At 40.7% G+C, this 13818-nt stretch overlaps 1 long non-coding RNA gene across 1 annotated transcript; it reads right to left on the bottom strand.

Moving 5' to 3' along the window:
* Positions 1–1995: 1995 nt before the first annotated feature.
* LOC135328169 (uncharacterized) lies at positions 1996–4704 on the bottom strand. Its single transcript, XR_010388925.1, has 3 exons — positions 4056–4704; positions 3254–3353; positions 1996–2800 (listed from the first exon to the last, which is right to left on the bottom strand). It is a non-coding gene; the product is annotated as an uncharacterized LOC135328169 (long non-coding RNA).
* Between the last annotated feature and the right edge of the window lie 9114 nt (positions 4705–13818).

The raw sequence follows: 13818 nt of genomic DNA, 5'->3' as shown, positions 1-13818 counted from the left end.
TGCGATAAGAAGCAATTTGTCCTTAGACACCAGTTCAGCTCATCGCTCTCCGAGCTGTCCCAGAACACGGATGCCAAACTTGTGGAAGATATTTCTTCAGCAGCAGCCCGTGGGTGCTGGCAGGCGCTGCAAGCAGTTGCACAAGCTCCTCGGGGCCGGCTCCGCACATCTGCCAGGCGTCAGACGGCCACGCAGAGGCTGTCCACACTGCATCAGTTGCTCAGTCTGTCACCTATGCTTTTGATCTTTAATCCACTTAGAAATAATTTCAGGCCCAAATTCTTGATTTGAGGACATTGGCAGAAGCAAAAAGAGATGTGTTTTGTTGTCCTAGCAGTCATCTTGGCTGTCCTTCCAAATTCACATTGTTATTGCGAACCTTTCATCTGCTAAATAAAGGCATGTGATTTCTGCTGTACAGTGGAAGCAGGATTCCTTTTACATGACCACTGGTAACTTTTCTGCATTTTCCTCCAGACCTTCCTGGAAGCATTATAGAGCTGCCGACAGGGTTTTCTCACCCATCAGCAATCAGGGGACGCTTCAGGTGAAATACAGCAGAAACGTCCTCCCTGCCGCAGCAGATAACACAGGCGTAAACCCGCAGGAGGACGAAGGAGCCGGCACCTCATCCAAATTTAAGCATAACGGCCCAAGGGTCACAGCGAATGCTTCACCCTCCTCCTCCTTTCATATGAAAGCCAGCTTGTGGCTACCGTGAGGTAGAAAGCCAGAACGGCCCCAGTGGTCTCCCCAAGCCTGCGGAGCAGCGCTGGCTCCTCCGAAACCGCAGGCTTGTGCCGCAGGCACGTGGGGCCCGTTTTGGCGCTGCTGTTGCTGCTGTCTATGGGGCGCAAAATCGTCTCCTTGCCCCTAAGGCTGTGTTTTATGGGTACTATAGAAATAAATACTGATGTATAACTATCCTGAAAACTCAGCTCTAATGCACCTTCTGATACTTTGAAACAGACAAAAAAGGACCAAATCTACTAGAAGACCTCCACCACCACAGCCCTTTCACTCGTCAGTCATAAAAATACAAATTGAAGCAGTGGAAAGGTCTCTTGCGAAACACGGGCAAACTGCTCATGCTACTACATCATGATCTTCTGTAACCTCTGTTTTTGCATTAAGAAGCTGTTTTGGCTAAGCAAAGTAACATGAATAAAAGCCAGGGCATCAGTCCAGATTTTCCAGGTTTAATAAACTTCCTTGATTCTGTGGACTAAGTCAAACTCTTATTGCTATTTATTTCATATGTCATTAAGTATTACTGGACACATGTGGGGAGTGGAGAAGACGGGAGGAGTGCAAGAAATAAGCACAGGACCTCAACTTCTTAATCAGGTTTAGTTTAAGATGACACCTGGCTTGAATTATTATATTTAATAAAGAATTATATATCTAAGGCTAGAGATTTACGCTGGTGTACTATGTTCTCATGCTAAAAAATCCCCAACACACAGCAGCCAGTTATGTGAAGTCAGCATATTAGCACAGATACTTATTTTTGTCAACTAGTAATTACTTCTGTGGATTTGGGTCAAAGCTTGAAGATTACCTTGGGCCCAATTTCATGTCTTTTACACCAAGATACCTCCCAATGAAGTCACTGTATAAGCAGTGTGGGATGAAGCCAATAGGATACCCTGTAGCTGGTCAGCCATTCTTCTACGTGTTCTTAGTGCGTATGTGTATGTGTATGTGTGTGTATATATATATATATATATATATATATATATATATATGTATGTATTTTTTTTTAAAGTACTGTTTTAAAAATGGGGATTCACAGGCTGCTGTTTGCAAATGAAGAGTGTTTATCTGAGAGGTGCTGGAGGGCTTGCTTCTGTGGTTTTCACCGTATCCTGTTGTTTTGGGTCAGAGGTTTCTACAGCATTACCCTGTATTTGAAAGAAAACTGCAATAGCAGTTAAAACCAAAATTCCTTAAAAGAAGTTTTACTTCTGTAGCTTTAAGTAATAAAAGGCATCAACAGTAATAGTTCCGGATGAAATACCAATGAATTGCACCATAATGACAAATAAAGATCACTCAGTGGCAAAATATAATCATATTAAAAAAATCAATTAGTGCAGCAAGCCTTTCACCATAGCTTCAGACTTTACAGTCATAAACAATTTGTAAGACCAGTCATCCATTTTAAACATTCAGAAGATAATCCCAGTGGTCTTCCTGCTGTATATTTTGCTTTAGCGCTTTTGCGATAGGGTTTTACATCCTTAAAGGATCACCAGCTTGTTAAAAAGGCATAGCTATTTTGTAATGTGTAATATCCAGTAAAACCATCCTAATCTGTAATGCTGTGTGGAAACCATTTCATTCTTCTGGATGAATACAGCTCCTAATATAGGTGGAGAGCAGATAATCATCTCCTTTAGAGGAATTGAATTAACCAGGGGAAAATGCTCTGAGCTACAGCCCCTTCCTGTGGAAGGTTTTCTTGCATGATGTGATAACACACGCGTTACACATTTACAACATCCTCATCCTTTCATTATAAAAGTAGAAAATAACTCCTATAGAGCAAAATTACCCAAATAATTATACAGTGTAGTATACTGTGTGCAAACCCAACACATTATACAAAGATATGTTTGCATCTATGTCAAAAAGATAACCCCAGCTGTGTCCCACATTCAGCTACCTTGGTTCAGCAACTTACAGACTTCTGTTGTGAATTAATTCCTGGCTTCATTCACGATCTGAGAACCTGCGAAGGTCATTTTGAAAGCGCAGGTGAAATATCAGCACTTTCCGATGGTCTTAGAAGCTGCATCTGCAGGTTTAAAAATCATAGTTTATGCTCTCGCCACCTAACTTGTCTTAATAGCATGTTTCAAAAATGCATATATTAGTACCTCTCTTTTGTCACATTTTCTGTGAAGTTGGTACAATAACTTATCCATATTTCACAGAATCACAGAATGGTTGAGGTTGGAAGGGACCTCTGGAGAACATCTAGTCAATATTTTTCCTATGGTATCCTTGAAGAATAACAGTGAAGTCTGGGAAAGAACAACCACTGACCCTATGCTAGGGTCTATGCTAGAAGACGGGACCTCAGCACTAAAGGAACTGGTAACAGAGAAAATTTCCCTCGTCAGTCCTGCCCCTTCCCAACTATCCTTCCCAGTTCTCTTCCAACCAGCCCAGGCCCTTGAACACCAGCTGTCTTTCATTGCTGTTCCTAGTGACCAAGAAAACAAAGCTGAGACCGAGGCAGTACTACCTTATTGCAGGCTTATTCCACCTTCTGGAGGGAACAGCTCATTCGCTGGCTCAGCAGAAGGATTCTCCAAACTGCAAAGCTCTGCACACACAAATCTGACCTGTGGGCAGAAACCACTCAAGTTCCCCAAGTCACCCTCCACCCAGAGAGAGTAAGTAAATAAGGCATTTGCCATTTTCTCCAACTGCATAATATTTTGCAACAATTTGTGCCTTCTTTTACAAAGACAAACACGCGCAAAGATCCTATTTTATGGACCCAGTAAGCAGCAAAGTAGATTCCTTTAAACACTGCAATGGCAGAAGATCACTTTCCAGCATATCAATGTCAAATGCTAAACTTAGCAGAGTAGACAATCTCTAACATTATGGAGATTCAGAACTTAACTGACACAATGAAATAAATACATTTGCACACTGCTTGGTTTGAGATATTACAGTATGTCCAGGACACTGCAAAGATCATGGCATGGAGTCCTTTCTGAGTAGAACAGACATCTTTCTTGCTGCTAAAGCCTATGGAAGAAAGCCTACGAAAAAATAATAAATGATATTGAAACTTGAGTTTGTTTCACTGGGAATAATTATTACTGTCCTGATCTTCACTAAGTCTTGTCCCTCATGATATCGATGAAGCACCATTTTTGTTTTGTTCTGTTTTGTCAGCAGGCTCTAAAAGGATCCTGAAAGCTTGGGAAATTGCCCTGTATGTGATTTAGATGAAGACAGGGATTTTTCAAGGTCCAGTTAAATCAGCACCCTGCAAAATTGGCTCTGATAGTGCCTTTTTTGAGACTGCATACCTAGTGGAAAAACAAAGTCCTGCTGCTGCTCCGCAGCCATCAGCATCCTTTTCTCTCTCCTCCCACACCAGCCTCTCTCTTCGCTGGCTGAGGTAGACCTTTAGCTGAAAGACAGCATAAGAGGAGGTTCACAAATTCTTCACACATATAATACACTTCTTTTCTTCCCTCTGATTCTATCAAACGGTCCTTTTTATGTGTTGGCCCTGGCACTGAGTCATGGAGCTCCAAGTTGAGTAACAAGGCTATGAAGTCTACAGTATTAGGGTTTTTAATTAAATACACAGTTCTAGCTTTTAACTTCCTTAAAACAAATATAAGAAATAAAATAAAAAAAGAAAACCCCCTTTGTGTCTTCTGTGTGTTTTTTCACAAATGTACAGCACATGGAAATAGGCCCTTTCAGACAAGCTTTCAAACCACTGCCTAAAGTTTTCAGCTGTGAGCCACTTATGGGTCTATTCTGTTCACTACAAGAGTTATCTGTATGATTTCTTATTGTTCTGACTTGTTTTAAATGTATTTATACTAATTAGAAACCATTCTTCAATACCTGCTAAAACTAGCCCCCATCTAGTAAAAAAAGAACCATAATTTTCATGACATCCATAACCCAGATTAGTCATGCAAAGATAATAAAACATCCAAATAGTTTTCTGATAATTGGCATTGATCAGATATTTATTTATCCAATTTAAGAACAGAACAGCCTTCCATTCCTTAATTTTAAAATGATTTCCCTCAAAGCTATGAAAAATACTTTTCTTGGATCAGGTATTGTATTTGCTTTCAGATTATTATTTAGACTCTAAGCCTCAAAACCATGTCAGATTTCTCCGATGTAATAAAGATCTTTTACATTTTTGTTCATATACCAAGCATTGACTCATGGCCACTAAATAAACTCTTTTTTTCTTTCCTTTTTGGCTCAAGATTTCTGTATAATTTTGCCTTCCATTGTATCCCATTTCCATGGCATGCTTAACATTCAAAAGTAGGGTTTCTGCAGCTAGTATTTTTCTAAAGGCTGTCTACTCGGCTCTTTAAAAACAGGTACCAACCTGACACCTCCCGTGGCACGTCAACTCTCTGATAACCTGCTTTCAGGTTATCACAATGCCCACAGCTGAAACTGTGACACCAACTCCAAGCCACTCACATAGTACACTAATACCTCTGAATACCTTCTTTTCCTATACCACATTTAGACCTGAGAAGCCTTATTAACAGTTTCAAAATTCTCAAAAAATCATTGCTTAAATGACGTAAAAGAAACCTGTCTCAGCAGCAGCTCTTGTTGCTGGAGCGTCTCGGGGCTGTGTCGCAGTGTGACCACGCCGGCTGGCATCCAGCCCTGGGCGTCCCTGGGAGGCGGAGGCCACCCAATGCAACGTGGTTATTAGTAGGGAGAAAAAAAACATGCCCAAGACCTGGTTCAGCAAAGCTGCTTGAATGGCACGATGATTTGATTTTAAAGCAGTTTACTGAGACTTAAACTTTGATAGCATTCAGAATAGCACACAACATACCAGTACTTTATAGATATGTTAACATTTTTATATGTGTAGACAAACGTACACTGAGAGACAAACACTGATAACATAAAGGCAGAAGAGACACAAGTATGTATGGTAGCCTGACTCCATATGTACAAGTTTTGCAGTTCATTCATATAAAAGGAACTTCTGTCATCCTATATTCATTCCTGCTATTGGGAAAATAAAAACGAAAGAGAAATAAAGAACCCATACCCAAATGATCAGCTGTAAGGCATGATAGATGAGAAAAACAAAGCTTTTTGCTCTTTATAATCCAAGTACTGAATCTTTACCTTAGCTATACAGTGCAAAACCATGGTCTTTTGCACTAATTAAATGCAAAGAGGGTTCATCATATATAGCATACTGGAAAAAACTCAAAAGGCGAACCTTCTGCCTGCCCCAAAAGAATTAGTCACTTTGCCCTAAATGTAGCAGGTATTTGTAGCTCCCTGGGATTAAAATAATACACCGGGCTAGCGAGGGGCAGAACAGTTTCTGTATGTTCCCTTTGGAAACAGATGTGTAACACAGTGTACAACTAATGGGAGTCACTGTTCCCTGAAACAGTCGCTTCCCAGCTTCTCCTTCCCCTCTTCTGGGACAAGAGGGCCCTTACCCACGCCAGGAACGCGCCTGCCCCGCTCTCCCCAGCAATAGCTATCTTAACCAGACTCTATCTTCTTTTAGCCCATTTCCTTCTCTAGCTGTTTCCCCAAGCTGGTATCTGCTGATGGAATTTTATAAGTTAGTCTGAAGTCAATAATTTTGCGATACCAAATCAGTATTTTTGAATAGCAGGTCACATTCAGATATGCACAGATTTCAGTGTACATGTTTATAAAACATTTTGTATGTCTGTTCATTTTAAGTCCCAAGTTGGGAAGCCTTCTGCTTTTAAACTCTCTCTTTTTCTGTAATAGGCTTCATTCACGTATTGCTGTTAAAAACCTGAATGCTTCAGAAACAACTTCTTTATAAATTCTGTTAATAAAGTTAAAATAATACTTTAAATTTAAAATAATACTTTAAAACCTTAAATAAATTCTAGGCTTTTGTCCCTCCCAAACACCTCTGAGTTGTAAATGCAGAATAAATATGAAGAAATGATTAGCTGATCACAGAAGATGAAATAAAATACACTAACTAACTTGAAGACCATTTTATAACGTTCACTTCCTTCAGCTCACCAGACATTTTATGTTTGTTCTTTTCATTTATCTTGAAGGAAAAAAGATAAAAATTCTGCTGTTTTCAGAACAAATAATTTCCACAGTGGCTACAAATTATGAATTAAAGAAAGCGTTTTCATTTTACTTGGTCTGGAATATACTTTTGCACAAATCTACAATAACTCTTTATGCAAATACTAAACTTAAGCAGCTGACATTTGATTTACTGTTTAGAAGTACAGATGACAGGAAAGACCAAGATCCACTAATTCCCAGGGATCCAATGGAGCCAGAGAATATTGATCGTATGGGATATGACTAGCTAATAATAATGGACAATTCCCTTTTCACTGAAGCTGAGAATCATGGTATCTATTTTCATTCTCAGGCTCTGGGCTATTATTTCCTATAGGTTTTTTTTTTTTTTTTCGCGAATCCCCAGAATAACCAGCACTTTCTATAACCCCAGTGACAACTCGAGCAGTATTCTTGTGTTTCCATAGTCTGATCACACACTTTCTGATAGGGCTGGCATGTAAGTAATTATCGATTGCAAGAGAGCTCAATATACAAATGTACTCAACGAAAACAGAGAACAGAAAGGTAACAGCACCTCTCTGAGAGACTGACGCTATTTCTTGCTAGGTAATTCAGGCCATCCCATGGAAAACTTGTAGGAGAACAGACTTAGTTTTCACTTTTGAGATGTAGAAAAATACACATTTTGCACTGACTACAGTTGTCTCACAGAAAACCTGATTAATTCCTCGTTATGCAGCTGGATCTTACGGAGGAAACCACCTCCAGCCTCTGTCAGCAAGCACAGCGCCTTTCCCGCGACTCGCAGTTCCTCCCTCGGTGGGAAAAAGGGGTGGCTGAGCCTGCAAAACAGTATTTGGTATCACAAAGAACTTAAGTGCACGTTAATTTTTCGGACACATTTTAGGACTTAGTATTGAAGATCTGGCCTCTAGAGCAGATTCTACACAAAATGTTCTCAGTATGAAGCTGAGAAGGGTTAAAATTACAGTGCATGTAATTCGTGTAATTAACTAACTGTTGTCTGCACTGTATTTTTTAGTTTTCTACATTTAACTCATTCCACGTCAGCCTCTCGCTGGACCCAGAAGCCTTCTTTTCCGCTCTGCCTCACACTTTGGAAAGCATTCCTCTCCTTCCTCTTGCCTTCATATTGTGTTATTTCTGACCTCTTGCTCATCTTTTATTACTCTCTGGTTCCTAGCTCTATTATTCAAGCTGATATTGCAGCTGTGATTTCTATTTTTTCTTTGCCCTTTTTGGCTTTGCCAGGCATTTCATTAGCAGGCTCCTGGGGAGCATTTATACTGTCTCCCTGCCATGACAGAGTCCGGCGGGATTTACTAAAACTGATTCCTTGGCTATAGCTGCTTCCAGTTACAATCAGAAATCTCTTTCCACTGAAACATACAGAGCAGATCAAATTCAGATCTGGTGCAAGCACGCACAAACACAGCGAGGCACGAAGCCATCCGGGGAGATGCAGCTTCTTAGACCACATCTGAACTCGGCCCGTGGCGTATCGGCACACAAGCCTGCCCCAAACGGCTCCACGTCAGACCTCAGCGCAGCTCCTGAACGTCACCCTGCGGGAGCAAGTCGTGCCCCCCGCACAGGGACTGGTGCTATCAGGCAGTGGAGAGCCACAGTCAGCTGAAATAACTCACTGACAGGTTTTTATTTAGAGCTTTTCAGGTCAATATATTTTGCCGTAAGAGGGCTAAACACCGTGGCGTTTTTTCTCTGCAGAAAATGAAGATATCTGTGCATTCACTGCTTTTTTTGCCTGCTGCCATGTAGCTTCCTACCCTAGCTCCCCCCTCCCGCAGTTCCCCTGCTCCCACGTACCTTCATAACTTTCTTTGTGTCCTTTTCTTCTTCTTCCCCCACCCCCTTTGTTGCCTTTTAAGCTTACTGAAAATAATGAACTTCTGTGGCCTTCAACCTTTCTAATGTCTCTGCTTATTTCTGTAAGTTAGTTTTGGCTGTTAGGTTATGTTATAATGTTCCCGCACAGATATTCTTTTTGTGATGACAGTAAATAAGATACACAAAGACCTTTCTGTTTATTTTTTCAGCTGTTCATTTATAGTAAATTTTAATAAAAACTGTGAAACAATTTTGTTCCGTGAGGGAGGCTTGACACAAAAGTAGAACAATAATGTGCCAAAAATGCGTTGTTATGATCTTTCAGATGGGTACTGTCACTAGGAGGGGTCTGCACTTCAGTCAGTACGAACATGATAAAGTAGGAACAGTACAGCTGCAAACTCCCTTTGGATAATGCTGCAAAACATATGGAAAACGTTTCCTGACTTATGAAAAATAATATTGGGGCAGCATATAGTAAAGGGACCGGGTCAAAAGGGTGAATAAAGTGTTAGCACAAACCTTAAGTGCAATCTTGTAGTCATAAATTCCCTACTAATGAAATGTATATGTAATTCTTACAATCCCTCCGTGTTTGAAAAATCTATAGTGTTAATAAAATGACATAGTTAGGCATCTATACGGGACCTTATTTATTCATTATTTATTTTAAGAGATGGTCCTGAATCTAAACATCCCTTTTGGGAAAGTTTGGATTGTGATTTAGGTGCAAATTTGCACTTTCTGGCCTGGACCCATTGCTAACTGCTTGGTTTGCAAGCCCGCGCGCCGTGTCGTTCCACGTGCTTTGCAGGACCGTGCATTTTGGCCGGGCAGAGGCGTGTGCTGCAAGCCGCACTCGCTCCTCCGTGCCAGGGTGGCCAGGGAAGGTCCCCGAGACCTGCTGCCTGTGTGGTGCAAAGAGGTCCCTGGTCTTTGAACAGGCTTGGCTTGAAGGGCTGCGCGGCTCCCCTTCTACTAGCAGTCGTTAAACAGCAGGGGCCTGATCCCACCTTCGGTAGTCCCAAGTGATTTAACAAAACCCGCTGCCCATGCGTGCGCCGTCGGCTGTCAGGCCACAGCCGGTGCCTTTGGTCCTTCCACACTCACCAGCGAAACGGTCACCAAACGAGTCAGTGTGAGGTACCGGAGGAAACGCTTCCGAAGTCAAAACACCTCATTTCAAACCTCTAAAGGACTAGCCCTTTTACGTGATTATGATTGAGTACCTCTTACTTGGGGTAACATCTTTTCTATACTCTAAATGGACTCTGTCACCTTTCTGTGGTTTTTACTTGTTTTATAATTGCTCACTTGATCCTATCAAAAATAAACTAGCACGATCAATGAAATAGGTAGACTGGGAGCAATAAATATCCACATGATTAAGGGTTTTCAGGCTTAGGGCCTAAATAACCATAATTGCCACTCTATTATCTACAGAGTTAGAAAACTGAGAAAGTGAGGAAAGTTGTTATTGGGAATTTATGATAAAAAGACCTGTCCTCACACTAGAGCAACACTTCCAAATTATAGCAATGAAATGTTGTAAGGTAAACAGTAGAAACTACAAATACTTTTTGCACTAAACTTCCACGTCATGGGGATTCACCAGAAATGCCTATTTTGCCTGGAGCGCCAGGTTTCCTACATAAATGATGGAGCTGTCGGGACTCCTCCAAAGAGACAATTGAAACATCTAACAGGAGATTTCTGCTCTAAATTATCCTTCGTTAATGGCAGAAGGAGTCTAGGAAGAATATTTTACTGAGACTGAAGTTTCATCGTACACCTGTGGTGAGACACTAATAGGGTCCTGATAGTAGTTATGCAGGTAAGAGAATATGTGGGATGGCTCACTGCATAGCTGACCTGCAGTAGAAACATTATAGTCAGGGCTGAAGTGGACATTTTAAATCGTTCACATCTTCCTGCTGTTACTGATGGTCATCTTCTCTTAGTCTTTCTCATTGAGAAATGTCTCAAATGTATCATAACTGCCCTGAGGGATTCAGGGGGGAAAGGGAAAGCAAAGGAAGAAGAGATTGAATATAACCCTCTCAGTCATTTTTTGGGGTGGTGAGTAGCAAAAGAAAACAAACTGTATCTTCCCTTAGAGGAAAGCAAAGTATTTTGCTCTTTTTATAATGTGATGTATTAGAAACATTCCTTCCTTGCAGCCATCTTAACATCTGTATGGTTCCTAGTAAGGAAAGGTATTTGTGCTGAAACTTGAAAAATAAAACAATGGTTGGTTTTGAGATAAATTATTAACATAATTAACTGCAGCTCTAAGAAGGCTCATAGTAAAAGGATAATGAACTGAAGTCAAGTGAGATATCTGGCCTGAAGTAGGCTAAGAAACACTACTCACTTTGCTGATTTAGTTGCCTATTTGGCTGCCTATTAGCTTCAGATGAATTTCTGATTTCACACACTGATGCTCTAAGCAGAAGCATCTACACAACCATGCCAGCTAGAGGAAGAGCTCAGCCATCCCAAGACAGAAAGTATCACCGTAGCCAAGGTGTGGGGCATCAGTGCCCATCAGCTTCCCCTAAAACAGTCACTAGTCGATAGTAATTGAGGAACCAGTTAGTCGAATGGTTCACAAGCCCTTGATAGGAAAAGAAAGTTGGAAAGAAAAATGCTTGGTGAGAGAGATACTAAATCAAAATTTCGTGAATGAATTCAATCAACATGCCTCAGACAGGCTGAGAATAATTCCCTCTCTGTAACAGAAATGGAGATAAAAAGGGCACATTTGTTAATATTTCCATTAATATCTGCATGATCCTTGCAGAAAAAAATGCAGCAGAGAGATACATCAGAAAAACGTGGTTTTTTTCCAAGTGACCATGGACATAAACATACTCAGTGACATGCCAAGGGCTATTGACCATCATGAAAGGGAAGGGTCCCTTGAGTACCAGCTGGTGAAGAAATGAAGCAGTGTGTGTGCATGGAATATGTTCACTTTTATCCATCCAACAGCTGTTTGCCTGTTTTCAACACTGCCGGCACACGTGCTGGATGTAATGACAGCCTGCTCTGTGATACCTGTGCTCCAGAATATTTGGAGAAGGACCAGCTGCTCCCTACAGTTCCCAAGTCCTTCAGAGTCAGCTCACTTCTGTTACAAATTTGACTGTCTCTGAAAGTTATTTGACCTGATTAGTACGCAGGTGCAAAGAGGCCACGACTGCAATTGTTTAGACATTACTGGGAAAATTTAGGAATCCTACAAAATTTTTCCGGAGGAACCAGGTATGCTAAGATACTAGTAGGAAGAAGAAAGCTGCTTCATTTCGGCAGAGAAACAGGTGGAGAAGATGGCTTTTTCATTTAATGGTGGGTTCGTGACCATTTTATAGTTAACAAAAATCTTTTTAACAAAGAAGAGATGTTGAAATTCTGGACAATATTGCTATAATGAGTAAATGTGGCATTATACCTCAATTTCAAATCAAAGAGCTTTATATCAAACAGATGGCCAAGACCATAAAACTGTCAAAATATGAGATAAGGAAGTAAAGAAATGATACCTGCCATCTCTGTTAGACATCACTAAAATGTGAATATAAGCCAGTGCTTATATTCAGAGCCAGTGTAAGAGCAGCATCTATATGCTAATCATTTTCTATCTATTACTGTCCAGGCTTGCAAAAACAGTCTTATATTTTAATAATGTTGAAGCATGATACAGAAAGGCATATATGAAGCTGTAGACATGCCACTTGCTGGTACTCTCTCTGGAAGACCTGTTGAGCCGTTGCTGGGGGGAAAGGAGAGGGATAGTAACTTGGGAAGTTGGTTTTACAAGATGCCTCGGGAAAGGAGCACCAATACCTCTAAGAAGGACATTTCAGCAATACTGCTGTAGGCAAAGAGTTGTCCACGTGAGCCCTCCCGAGGAGTCAGGATGCTCCCCTGGGCTCTAGGGCTAGCGGGGTACCCACAGGACTGTGTGACCTGCCGTGCTCTGCCTCACTTTCTCCCCTTCCTCGAGTTATTTCCAGTCATTTCTTTCCCCAGATAGTGATTTCACAAGTAGCATGGAACATATTAATTATCTCCTTACGGTCTGTTTTTCAGTTCAAGAAATACAGAAAACCAGGGGCAGCAGCTGCTAGAAGTCAAGCTATTTTTTTTTAATATTAAAAAAGCCTTCCTGTTCTTACAGGACCAGTAGGGCTGTCTCCTACAATTACAACACACTCGGGGAGCACCGGAGTTCAAAGGCATTCTGAAAGGTCCTGGTGTTTGGCTGAGGACATTTGAGTCCTTGACTCCAGTCCTTATCCTTTTACAGGACCCAGGATTTCAAATGTAAGCTTCAAATAGCAATTAAAAATAGCATCTAAAAGCATTCTTTAGGTATTTTATTTTGTCCTTGTTCTTTGTCTGCTATACACCTGCCATGGAAAATGTTGGATATGAAAAGTGCAGCAAGTTTTGACAAATGATTTCTTGTTTAATTAGTGGTATGTATGGTTGACATACAATACAAGATGGAAGCCAACAGATTGCTCATGAGAGATCCCAAGAGTGCGGATAACGGGGCAGAGTTTGTAGCTCTCTGTTTTATGTGTTTGTGGCTGAGGGTTTTCAGATTAAAGATCTTAGAAAAATAGTTCAATTTCAAACATAGATTTGTGTTCCTCTTTCAGAAAGATGCTCCTGTCCTTGATGTACTTGATTGCAAGGTATTTCTTTTCTATTTCAAAAAGCCAATAGTACAGGACAAAATTCAGGTTTTAAAGCAGTATAGTAGAGGCTGCATTCATTTCCTTTCCACAACAATATGTTATTATACTTGATATGTAACGTATATCTGCATTTGTGGAGTAGAGTCCAGCCCCACTCTTTATATATATAATATACACACATGCTATTTATATATATACTTATATATATATATACTTTATGTGTATACACGCATGCACACACACACACACACATATATATAAAATGATGATTTTCTGGTCCATACACTCTTCAGAAAGCAATATGGGGAGGGACGCTGGTCTCTTAGTGCTTCTGCATTATGATCTACTGACCCTGAAAATAGGGTCAGAAGGAGGTCTCACTGCTAACTGGAAAACTAATCAATATAATTCTACCAAAGGGCTGGTACACACCAAA

The sequence above is a fragment of the Dromaius novaehollandiae genome, chromosome 4 (genome assembly GCF_036370855.1).
Source record: "Dromaius novaehollandiae isolate bDroNov1 chromosome 4, bDroNov1.hap1, whole genome shotgun sequence".
Taxonomy (NCBI): domain Eukaryota; kingdom Metazoa; phylum Chordata; class Aves; order Casuariiformes; family Dromaiidae; genus Dromaius; species Dromaius novaehollandiae.
Note: the sequence above shows the minus strand (reverse complement) of the source record. Positions and strands in the feature narration are given on the sequence as shown.